The sequence below is a fragment of the Anolis carolinensis genome, chromosome 6 (genome assembly GCF_035594765.1).
Source record: "Anolis carolinensis isolate JA03-04 chromosome 6, rAnoCar3.1.pri, whole genome shotgun sequence".
Taxonomy (NCBI): domain Eukaryota; kingdom Metazoa; phylum Chordata; class Lepidosauria; order Squamata; family Dactyloidae; genus Anolis; species Anolis carolinensis.
The window spans coordinates 91,358,158-91,369,297 of NC_085846.1; positions in this window are offsets into that span (position 1 = coordinate 91,358,158).

Below are 11,140 nucleotides of genomic sequence, written 5' to 3' on the forward strand. Positions count from 1 at the left end.
TTGTGGGTGAAGGGAGGTTGCCATTGTCCTCCCCTGAGGCACAGACCTCACCTACAATGACACTGTAATGCAGACTGAACTGCATTATATGGTCAGGGTGGACTCCTATAGAACTGGACTATATGACAGTTCAATCTGGCAGTGTCCATTGTTGTGGTAATCTCTGACCGGTTAAACTCAATTTAACCCTCTCTGGGGGAGATTCCACCAAAATGCAGCAGAGTAGCAAAAACTCTTTCAAATGCAACAGTTACTTACATGGGATGAGCAAAGAGAAGCCTTTCAGTTTAGGATGGCAATCTATTGCAGAGTCTCAGTAAAAGTTCAAAAAGTATTTATTCAGGTAAAAAGAACTCCATTGTAGACAGAAAGGCTTGGGAGCTGTCTAGTCTACTCTAGACTGGTTTCTAAGGAAAAATAAGAAAGGAAAAATAACAAACATCTAAATAAAGTAGAGTCTCACTTATCCAACATAAACGGGCGGCAGAACGTTGGATAAGAGGATATGTTGGATAATAAGGAGGGATTAAGGAAAAGTCTATTAAACATCAAATTAGGTTATGATTTTACAAATTAAGCACCAAAACATCATGTTATACAACAAATTTGACAGAAAAAGTAATTAAATATGAAATAATGCTATATAGTAATAACTGTATTTATGAATTTAGCACCAAAATATCATGATTTATTGAAAACATCGACTACAAAAATGCGTTGGATAATCCAGAACGTTGGATAAGCGAGTGTTGGATAAGTGAGACTCTACTGTAGTTACATCTTGCCAGGAGAGACAGCAAGATGCTTCTTGTTAGCTAGAAGAACAAAGGGAAGAGGAGTGAACAAAAATGGTTCCAACCTCATGGTCCAGTTTATTGGGGCCATAAAAGACATTCTGACCAATGAGAAGTTAGTGTCCCTAAAGATTAACATTTCTACTAACTTCAAAGTAAGGGATGTGACGTACACAGGATAGAGTGAAACACAGTAAAGCCTATCTAGGCATGCTTTGGAAATAGGGAAAGGATTCCCTCAATCTAACTCTATCATCTATCTGACTACATTTAGACTTGAGTAGTCCAGGGTGATTCCCAACATCCATGAGGCCTGAGAAAGTGTGACTTGCCCAAGGTCACCCAGTGGGTTTTCATGGCCCAGCCGCGATTCCAACCCTAGTATCCCAGTCTCCTATCTGGTCCAACACTCAAAGCGTGGCACCCCATTGGCGCTTGGGTTTGCTGGAGTTAGGAAGCCAATCCATGGGGTTTGGAAGGCCTGGCCTTTGCAGGAGCCCCCGCCTTCTCTCCCCTCTCGTCCTCCGGTTCCAGGGCGGAGGAGACGCATTCCTGCGGAGGCCGAATGGCTCCAGGGCTGGGCCGCAAGGGCCTTCCTTCGGCGGGGAGGGCGCCCAAAGGGGAGAGAGCGAGCCGCCCGCAGACTTTCCCTCCGCCTTGATCTGGTTCTTCTGGCCTAGGGCTCCACCCAGGGTCCAGCCCCACAGCCACCCGCAGGCGCACCCTCCAGGCTCGCCTCCACCCCTCCCACCCCATTGTGCTCCACCCGAGAAAGCCTGGATGAAGAGCCTTGGCCTGGAGAGGCGTAAAGACCCCCTGGAATTGGTAGATTCTACACTAGTGGGGGTCTGGAGAGGACAGCTGCAGAGCCAGGGATCAGTCTTTCTTTGATTTGGGTTGGATGGAGAGGCAAAAGCGGCACCAGTATTGGAAATACAACTGCACCCCAGTCCCTGGGCAGATATCCCTTTGGAAATAAATGGCGATCATAACCTCAGTGGAGGTGGGTGCATGTTGCTGTTAAGACTTCAAAGGGGGGGGGGGGGGAAGCAATGTCATATCCATTTGTCAAATGTGAATCTCCCGGAACATGTGGAGACCACCTTTTGAAAACCACTAGTCAAGAAAAGCATGATCTTGTTAGAAGTCAACCCTTTGAACAAGTGATATTCACAAGAATTCCTGTAATGGCACACAGGTAACTCAGTTGTTAAACGGAAGAGCCATGTCTTTGAACTGCCAAGGACAAAGACTTGCCACCACAAAAATATATTTGGTTAGCAGAGGATGGTTGTTTCTTTGCAGTTGAAGTTACCCAAACTCCCTTTAAACCTCTTAGTTTAAAATATGCACTCAGAGATTTTAAAAAAACAAAGTATTCTTTGAAAAAAAAATTGTTTACTCACAAACATTTTGTATTAATTCACTATACAGGCACATTTCTTATTAAAGTTCAGTTACAGATAGGATGTAGTTCTCTCAGTGTGTTGAGTACACAGGGCATTATTTATTTATTTATTTATTTGCAGTATTTATATTCCGCCCTTCTCACCCCGAAGGGGACTCAGGGTGAATCACATTGCACATATAAGGCAAACATTCAATGCCATAACATAGAACAGAGACAGAGGCAGGACACAGGCACGGGCTGGCCTCGAACTTATGACCTCTTGGTCAGAGTGATTTGTTGCAGCTGGCCTGCACCAGCCTGCACCACAGCCCAGCCTATTCTTAATCAATAGTCCATAATATTTAGGTATAGTTGTACTCACTGAAGTTCATAAGCCATACTTCTCTTTTGAAGTCCTAACAGCAACATGCACCCACCTCCACTGAGGTCTGATGCAAATATGCATCCACCTCCAATGAGGGGATAACAGATACTGAATACAAAATGGAGTCCTGAGTCTGAACATGCTCAGTACAATCACATGTCTATACACAATCACACCAAAGAGATAAGTCAAACTGGCAAATCAACATACACATAGAATACAGGTTAGCAAACATATACATTAACAAATAAATAGTGAATGGCTTGGGATGTTGCTATTTCCAACACTGCAGGCATCCTCCATCCCCATCAAGTAGGAGACAGATCAAACCATTGCTTGAAAAACCCTTGGAAGAAACTCATGGCTTTGAATAATCACCCCCTTGCAAGCTTCTGTTGCTTTTATTTCTCGCTGAGATCCTCATTTCAGTCCCAAACACACACACACCCTAACACAAACACAAACATACCCTAACCCCCCCCCCCCTCAAGAAAGGTGTCCATTTCAATATTCCTTCCATTTAGGAAACTGGGGGTGGGAAACCTGCCTCCTCCCAATCTCTCCAGGCCCACAAGCCCTTCCAAAGCTGGGGGACTGGAGTGGTTTCCTCCCCCCAATTCCTTTTTGTTATGAGGGCCTCATGGATCATGGTCTGTTTCTTTGGAAGCCTCATTTTGACCCTATGCAGTTGAGCTTTGCATCCTCTGAACAGAGTCTATTCTTGACCTACTGTATTCAATAGACACCCACCAGCTCCTCCTGACTCCCCTCTGTTCTGGGCTTCCTTGGGTGGGCAGTTGAGGCCTGTAGGCCTGTGCGTAAAATTAAACAGTGTTTCTTATTGGGTTGCTGTGAATGTTCCGGATTATATGGTCATGTTCCAGAAGCATTCTTTCCTGACTTTTCACCTGCATCTATGACAGGCATTCCCGTTGTGAGGTCTGTTGGAAACTAGGCAGCTAGAGTTTGTATAACTGTGGAAAGTCCAGGTGGGCGAAATAACACTTGTCTAATTGAGGCAGGTGTGAATGTTGCAATTGGCCACCTTGATTAGCATTGAATGGCCTTGCAGTTTCAGTCTGCTTGCTTCCTGCCTGAGGGAATTCTTTGTTGGGATTTAATACTACCTACCAGTATTTTAAAAAAACCCTCTAAAATCAGGACAGGAAATGAAAAACAACATTCAGAAAACGGGAATTCCAGACAGGAAACAATCAGGGCCAGCTAACACCTCCCAACAAGATCTGGCTGGTTCCTGCCTGGGGGAATCCTTTGTTGGGATGTGTTAGCTGGCCCTGATTGATTCATGTCTGGAATTCCTGTTTTCTTTATTTACTGTCCTGATTTTAGAGTTGTTTTTTAATACTGGTAGCCAGATTTTGTTCATTTTTCATGGTTTCCTCCTTTCTGCTGAAATTGTCCACATGCTTGTGGAGTTCAATGGCTTCTCTGTAAGCAGTAAGCAGCCATTTCTTGAAGCTGCAAGGCCATTCAATGCTAATTAAGGTAGCCAATTGCTACATTAACACTTGCCTCCAACAGACAAAAAGTTCTTTCTCCCAGCCTGGACTATCCACAGTTATATAAACCCTAGTTGCCCAGTTTCCAACAGACCTCACAACCCCTGAGGATGCCTGCCATGGATACATGAGCAACATCAGGAGAGAATGCTTCTGAAACATGGCCATACAGCCTGGGAAAACTCACAGCAACCCAGTAACTCTGGCCATGAAAGCCTTCAACAACACCGTGTTTTCTATTGTTTTGGAGAGACACCTTCCCATGTAAATTGTTTTGTGAGAAGATGGAAGCAAGAGTGTATACACATATTGTCTCTTTACATATTCTCTGGCACAGGAGTATATTTCTCCCCCTATGATTCTAAGGGCAAAAATAATAATCCGACCGAGCTGTCCAGATTTTCGTGCAGCTCAGAGGGAGTTTTTATAGTCAACCACTCAATGCAGGACCTTATAACCTCTTAACCAAAAGCAAACAGCTTCACAAGGCCAAGACTTTTTTTTACACCCTCTGAGTCTACAAAACATAAGTCTAGGTGGCACTGGCCTTCAGTCCCCGCTCGAGTTCTTTGATGAATAGCTTGGGGTTCTTTAAACTTGAACTTGATGGGGGAAAGGGCACTCAAGAGCGGTGGGCAGGGAGAAGAAGCCAAAGGTGGGATCACATGGGACCAGTTTGGGGCCTCAGGAAAATCTTTTTCAATGGAAGGCGCATTTTCTCTGGTGTACTGATGGGTCTTGCTTTGAAGGCTGAGTCCCATGTGGATTCTTCCCACTCTCCAATCCTGTGCAGATATTCACAGACTGCTCTCCTGAACATTGCTTCATACTGATCCTTTTTCTTCTCATAGAGAACCGTTCACTGATTACACTTCTTTTTGTAATATCCAGATATGAAACACCCAAGTGAAGACAAATGGTCTTATGTTGTTATCTATGTATCTTTAACTCTGTCCTTGAGTCTTGAGGAGAGGAGGGCAAAAATTATTATTATAGTCATCACCACCACCATCCATCACCCAAATTCCAACCGGGATATTTCTAGTCTCATAGCATCAAAGATAGCCAAAGTACTCCAGGTGTTTTCTCCTTTAGAGAAACACAGATCCTTAAATGTGTTGTCGGAATGACTGGGTTGCTGTGAGTTTTCAGGACTGTATGGCCATGTTCCAGAATCATTCTCCCCAGATGTTTCACCCACATCTATGGCAGACATCCTCAGAGGCTGTGAGGTGCTGGAAACTTGGCAACCCACTCATAGCAACCCACAGATCCTTAAAGCTCTTGAGGCTGTTAAACTGTACAAAATTCCAAGGCTGGATTCACCAGAAGTGATTCCATCTTTCACCTTCCTGTTACATTTTCCTGCCTAATTTAAACTCAGGCCTAAACCTTCAAGAGCATGCAATGATTTGGACTGACATCCTATAAGGAAGACAGAGCATGGAGCTTTAATCCCCGCCCACATCCTATCTTAAATGCGTGTATTTGGAAATGTTTCCTTTCTGGTAACTGGTTAAGGAATACCTCTGAGTCTGACCATTTATATAAAATATAAATAGCTTTGCATCCTACCAGTGTTTGCTGTGAATGAATATGTATAAGAGTCTAATCGTTACATATCAAGTGGCTCTTTTGATGGCTGAAGGAAGACCTCGCATTGAGCATTTGCGAAACACCAGGCACAATAGGTGACAGCATTAATCCTCCACCCAGGCTACTTTGTTTAATTAATTGAAATGGAAAGTGTATGTGGCTCATTGCCTTTTGGGGTCCCAAGGGATTGTCCAAGGAAAATGGTACATTGAAAGGGATTGCAAGGAGAGTCTCTCTGGTTTTGTAAAAACAGGACAAAGATACCTCTTTGGCTTGTACTCATGCACAAGTGCCTAAAGTGCTGTTCTCCATAAATAGCAGTGGTTCCCAACCTGTGGGCCTACTGGTGGACTGTGAGATCTAAAAGAAGATCTGTGAGATATGCGAGGAAAATCAGCTCTATATTATTAAATATGATTGTCTGTGGGTGAGCAGATTGTGACTACTGGATATGTTCTGTATGAGAAACTAGAGCTGATGGGGTCTATCCAATGCAGTTTCCTGAATCAGCACCCCAAATAACAAAACCAAATCTAAAGTTGACCAAAAACTAATTCCTAACCCTTTTGGTACTAATGTTGGAGAGTGGTCCTTGGTCAAAATGGTCCCTGGTCAAAATGGTCTATGGTCAAGTGCTCTCTAGTAAAAAAAAAAAAAGATCGGGAACCACTGATATATAGGAAAACAGCCTACGAGATGTACAATCTGATCCCAAACACTACCTAAAAGTGAGGCCACAATCCTTCTCCCAGGCATGGACACAAGCCTCCTTTGGGTTATAGAACTCAGTGTGATTAAGGTCACCTGGAAACATTACTAAAAATCCACAGGAATCTCCATAGCCCTCCATTAACAGCCAATTACAGTTGTCCCTGCCACATTTGCACCTTTGGCTTTTGTGCATTTGATTCTTTGGGGATTTAAAATGTTCTCTCTAAAAATCCCTGAGTCCTCCAGTGTGATTTTATGGTCAACCTCCTCCAGTCATGGTGGAGATTTCCTGAGAGGATGTATCTCTGGGAACCTCTTGGTCCTGATATGCACATTGTCAGTAGAAGTTGACCACGAGTTTTGCTGGAAGACCTAAATATTCTTTGAGTGGTGTTCTCTCAAGTAAAAAAAATCTGTTTATTTGCAGTTTTTCAAGAGGGGGACTCAGGGCCTGTTCATCGTTGAAGCCGTTGAAGCCGCCGCTTGGGGCGCAGCTCTTGGGGGGGCGCTCTCTAGGCAGCAGCAGCGAAAAAACCTAGGGCTGCTCCTGGGGGGACTGTTACTAGCAGCTCCAAGTTTAACTAGAACACTCTGGATGAGCTGAGTCCAAACAGTTTCTGGGAAGGGGCATTTCATTGCCTTCTGATCTGCCTGGGGGTTCTAGGAATCCACCCAGATGTCCACAATTAAGTGGATTAGGTGGGCTTTTCATCTAAACCATTGCCCAGCTAATTCTCTGGATGAGACTTTGGTATGAGAGATCAGAAGAATGAGTGCGAAGGGGACCAAAAAGTAACATATATTAAGTAATCTAATGTGCATTAGGCTCAAAACAAGGAGCTGGCTAGGCTGGTGTTTAAGAGCAGTAGAGCCTTGCAGTTAGGTTAATCAAGTTAGGGTGAGACTCTGGACTGCATCTACAGGGACCATATAATGTGAGAGGAAAGTGGCAAGGCCAGAGGCAAAGCCAACTTGCACATAATAACTGCAGGAACATGTTCATGGCAGGAACTTGGGCCCCATCTATACTGGCCACTTAAACATGCATGACCCTGATTGAGGCCTAAGAGATCTCTGACCTGGTTCCAGGATCCACAGTATCTGTGACTTGATCATATTAACATTGTGCTGGAACCCTGTGTGGTTTTCACCTAGGTTTGCTGAAGTGCATTAAGTGGCCTAATTTGGACTATACCTTGACCATGTTTATCCTGGGGCACATCTGCACTGATAAGGAAAATCAGGGATACTCTGAAATAGAGTCCAGAGTCAGTGACGTAGGTATACACCACATAGCATAGTGAAACCACACGTGCTAATGGTGGGAGCTTTTAAAAATCTCTAAATCCTCTCTAGGCCATGAAGCCATGTGGATCTTGGAATAGGGGATCTTGAATCCGGGTTGGTTTGGACCTGCTGAGTTATCACACAGCATAGCTGAAAGTGCCTTCAAAAAGGATTTGTGCAATGATGTATGCAGAAGCAGCAAGGCTAGGCAGGGTTCATCCCTTCTCAGCAAATTGGCTTGACCACACATTTACCACTAGAGAAACTGTTTTAGGAGACGTGTGATAATGTCCCTGCTGGTTTATCACACAGCACAGTTAAATAAACCTTCAAAATGGATGTGTGCAATGATTTATGTGGAAGAATGTAGTAGGGTTACAGCCTGTGCTGGATGGGTTTACACTCCCCCTGAAGTCACAGGTTTGCAGCTTGGGTTCTGGATTCATCACTCAGCCTGGAATCCCAGGTTTCAGCAGTGGCAAGGGGAGCATTTGCACAATTAAAACTGGTGTACCATTTGCATCTGTACCTTGGGAAGTCAGACTTGGCCATGGCAATCCATGCTCTTGTTACATCCTAAATAGACTACCGAAACACGCTTTACATGGGGTTGCCTTTGAAGACTGTTCGGAAGCTTCATGTAGTCCATCACTGGGGCTGTGTACAAGGAGCATACAACTCCCCTTTTATGTCAGCTCCACTGGCTGCCAGTCTGCTACCAAGCACAATTCAAAGTGCTGTATTTAGCCTATAAAGCCCTAAACCAGTGGTTCTCAACCTTAGGGACCCCAAATGTTTTTGGCCTACAACTCCTACAAATCCCAGCTAGTTTAACAGCTGTTATAATTTCTGGGAGTTGGAGGCAAAAAACATCTGGGGACCCCAGATTGAGAACCACTGCCCTAAACGGTTCCGGCCCAGCTTACCGAACGTATCACAGAGATTAAGATTTTCTGGGGAGGTCCTGCTCTCAGTCCCACCTCTTTTGCAGGTAAGGTTGGAGGGACGAGAAACAGGGCCATCTCAGTGGTGACCCCTCAGCTGTGGAACTCCCTCCCCAGTGATATTTGATCAGCTCCTTCTCTTTTAGCCTTGAGAAAGAAAGTTAAAACATGGCTATGAGACCATGGCTATGGAGAATAACTGCAGTGCAATAAATGAGCATAGAATCTGTGCAATGACAATTAGAATGACCCTGGATTATAATTTTGGATTATGTGGTTTTAATAATTTGATGTAAATGTTTTTAGATGTTTTAAATTCTATGTTTTTATGTAGATGTTTACCAATTGTACATTATTTTAAGGCATTTAATTGTTGCCGATATGTAAGGCTGCTCTGAGTTCCCCTTCGGGATGGAGAAGGGTGAGATACAAATATGGTAATTAAATAAATAAGATGGATTTACCACAGTTTTAAAAGACAGTGTAATAAGGTCCCTGCTGGTTTTTTGCACAGTGCATGGGAATGCGGATTTTATCCACCCGCACCAAGGAAGCCACTGGGGCAGGAGTGGTTTGAATGCACAACAAAACTGAAAGTGCCTTCGAAAAGGATTTGTGCAATAATGTATGCTGTAAAAAACGTCACTAGGCAAGCTTCCTCCTCTCTCAGAAGGTTGGAGAATTCATTTTTAGGAGATGTGCGATAATTTCCCTGGTTGCTGTGTGATAATGTCCCTGTGCACATTTGCTTCCTTTCCGCCCCTGATATTTTTGTCCTGCATTATATGTTTGGATTAGATGTGCCCCTGCTTGAAGACCTCAGAAGCTTGTTCTCAGCAAGTTGGAGAATTTGTTTTTTATGAGAGTGTGATAATGTCCTTGTTTGCTGTGTGATAATGTCCCTGTGCACATTCGCTTCCTTTCTGCCCCTGATATTTTTGTCCAGCATTATATGTTTGGTTTAGATATGCCCCTGCTTGGAGACCTCAGAAGCCTGTTCTCAGCAAGCTGGAGAATTTGTTTTTCAGAAGAGTTTGATGATGTCCTTATTTGCTGTGTGATAATGTCCCAGTACACATTCGCTTCCTTTCCGCCCCTGGGGAAGACCTCAGGAGTCTTTTCTCAGCAAGCTGGATAATTTGTTTTTAGAAGAGTGTGATAATGTCCTTGTTTGCTGTGTGATAAAGACCCTGTGAACATTTGCTTACTTTCCACCCCTGATATTTTTGTCCGGCATTATATGGTCCCTGTAGATGTGCCCCTGCTTGAAGACCTCAGAAGCCTGTTCTCAGCAAGCTGGAAAATTCGTTTTTAGGAGATGTGTGATAATGTCCCTGTGCACATTTGCTTCCTTTCCGCGGATATATTTTGTCCCGCATTATATGTTTCATGCAGATGTGCCCCTGGTCGAAGACCTCAGAAGCCTGTTCTCAGCAAGATGGAGAATTCACTTTTAGGAAACATGTGATAATGTCCTTGATTGCTGTGTGATAATGTCTCTGTACACATTCACTTCCTTTCCGCCACTGATATATGGTCCCTGTAGATATGCCCGTGTTTGAAGACCTCAGAAGCCTGTTCGTTGCTCAGTGCGCCATGTGTCCATCCGCTTTCCATATGTCTTCCTCAGCTGGAATCCTCCGCTTTTAGGTTCCCCCTTGAGTCTGGGTTCCGCAGTTCTCTTGGTAGAGGAAAAAGGCTCCTGTGGTTTCCTCTCCTTGTTGTGCAGCGGGGTGGGGAAGAAAGAGGAAGGAAAGAGGGAGGGACCTCCGGCTGCAGCCAACGGGAGGCGAGCGCATCTGGGAATGCGGATTTTATCCACCCGCACCAAGGAAGCCACCAAGGAAGCAGCGGTTTGAATGCACAACAAAGCGCCCTCCGCTAGCCCAGCTTGGGTGCCTCCCCCTTTTTTTGCTCTGTTCTTAATTCCCTCTCTTCTTATTCCCCCCTCCATCAACTCAGCCTCCTTTTCTTTTCTTCCCTTTGCTTTTTTTTTCGGTGCGTCCTCCGATTTTGATTTGATCGCGCCTGTTCCCATTCCACTTTTGTATTTTTCCCCCTTCTTCCTCTATCATTACTCATTGAGTGCCCCGTGAAATTACAATCGTACATTTTCAGCTCAGCAACCCATTTGTCGTGGGGGAGGAAAGGGGGGAAAGAGAGAAAGAGGGAGAGAGAAAGAGGCAGAGAGAGAAAGGTCTAAATAATGGCCGAATTAGCCCTACTGGACAGTTTCAGATGTAACACTCTGTAATAATTACATTGCGGGCTGGATTAGGATGCTATTATCATAATCTGGACGTTTACAATTATCTGTAATTTGCAAAGATGCGCCAGGGTCTTGATTACAGCGGGCTTTTTTTCCCTCCTTTCTTTTTTTATCAAGCTAACCATCACTAAACAGTGACAGTAATAACAGCTAATTTTGCTGGCAATATAAGAGGTGCTGGGGTGTGCAAACAATTTCACACCTGGATGTGCTCAGTCAACCAAGAATCTAGAGAAAGAGCTTC